General features: G+C 41.7%; 1 pseudogene; it reads left to right on the top strand.

The window, feature by feature from the left end:
• LOC102471326 (ATP synthase-coupling factor 6, mitochondrial-like) overlaps positions 1-1,264 on the top strand; it is a 4,079-nt pseudogene extending 2,815 nt beyond the window's left edge.
• Positions 1,265-1,579: the final 315 nt, after the last annotated feature.

The raw sequence follows: 1,579 nt of genomic DNA on the forward strand, positions 1-1,579 counted from the left end.
CTTCTGAGAAGCATCAGCAAAACTCCTAGAACCTTAAGCTCTTTCTTGAACTTTGCTGCCTCTTTGGGCTGTAACTGGAACCTGGCTTTCCCTTGAGGACTCTGTTTCCCTGGAACCTCTTGAGTGGTGGTTTCTTCCACTTTCCTTTCTTCCATGAGAGAAGATATCTCTTTCTTTTCCTTTATTTTTTTAAAGCTAATCTCTCTTTAAAGAATAATTTTATTTATTATTATTATTTAATTTGCTATAAGGCACATGTGCTCACCAGAGAGAGACGGGGGCAGGGGCGGGTAAGAAAACAAGCCATTGGGTCTAGGACTTGAACCACAGTCAGCCATGTGGGAGTTCAGTACCTTAACCACCATGCCACCTGCTGGCCCAAGAAGGCATCTTTCTTGCATTTCATTACCACTTACAGCCCCTTCTCCATTCTCCTCTCTAAAACCCCTACCTTGAATCCATGTCACCTGATTCAACCTCCCCAAAACCTCGTTACTACAATCTTCTACTGACACAGAGCTGTTTCGTTTCTAATGTGTACATTCAATATTATAAATTTCCCTCTAAGGACTGCTTTTGCTGCATTTCATACATTTTTATATTTTCATTTACTTCAAAATATTTTTAAATTTCTCTTGAGATATGGCTATGATCTGAATGCTTGTGTCCTCCCCAAATGCATTTGTTGAACCTTAATCACCAACGTGATGGTATTAGAAAGCAGGTCCTTTGGGAGATGATTAGGCAGGCCATGAGGTAAAGCCCTCATGAATGTGAATAGTGCCTTGATAAAAGGGATCCAAGGGAACTTGTTTTCTCCCTTCATCATGTGAGAATACCATGAGAAGGTCCTATCTATGAAATGGGCCCTCACCAGTTACTGAATCTGTCAGTGCCTTGATCTTGGACTTCCTAACCACCTGAAAGGCGAAATTGTGACTAGCCTCTCTTAAATTAATGGTGACCATCAGCCTCAGGTAGACTCTGTGTGCTGCTTAATGAACAGACAGACGTTGCCTAGTCTGTTTCTAGGTATGGACCGGCTCTCATCTCCCTCTCAAAGATGACTAGCTCACATCTTCTCAGTGCTCTTCAAATCACCAACACCTCCTTAATTCTCTCAGCAGATAATCTTGCTTCCCAGTTTACAGAGAAAACAGAGGTTTCCATCACCATATCTACGCTCACATTAGTGGCCTGTATTCAGGCCTTTTACCCTGGATTACCTGGTTATTCTACTACTGGGTCATTAGAAAAGTCATGACACATAGAAAAATAGAAAAATACATCATGACTTTTCCAGTGACCCAACAGCTAATAAAAGCCCCTTTGCTGCTGCACTAGATTCCTCTAGTTTACTCAGGGACAATGCTGCAGTAGTTCTCTTTTTCTCCTGCATCATCCATTTGTCCCTCTTTTTGGCCTTTCTCATCAGCACATACACTATTTTGTTCTTAAAATAACAAGCACGTTTGGGGATTTTGCATTCCCTTTCTCCTCTTGGTAAGTTGCTCTTCCCTAAGATAATCGTGTGACCCTTTCTTTGTCCTTCCCAGGTCCTTAGCAAATAATGCCTCTC

This window comes from Tupaia chinensis, unplaced genomic scaffold (genome assembly GCF_000334495.1).
Source record: "Tupaia chinensis unplaced genomic scaffold, TupChi_1.0 Scaffold000044_1, whole genome shotgun sequence".
NCBI lineage: Eukaryota > Metazoa > Chordata > Mammalia > Scandentia > Tupaiidae > Tupaia > Tupaia belangeri.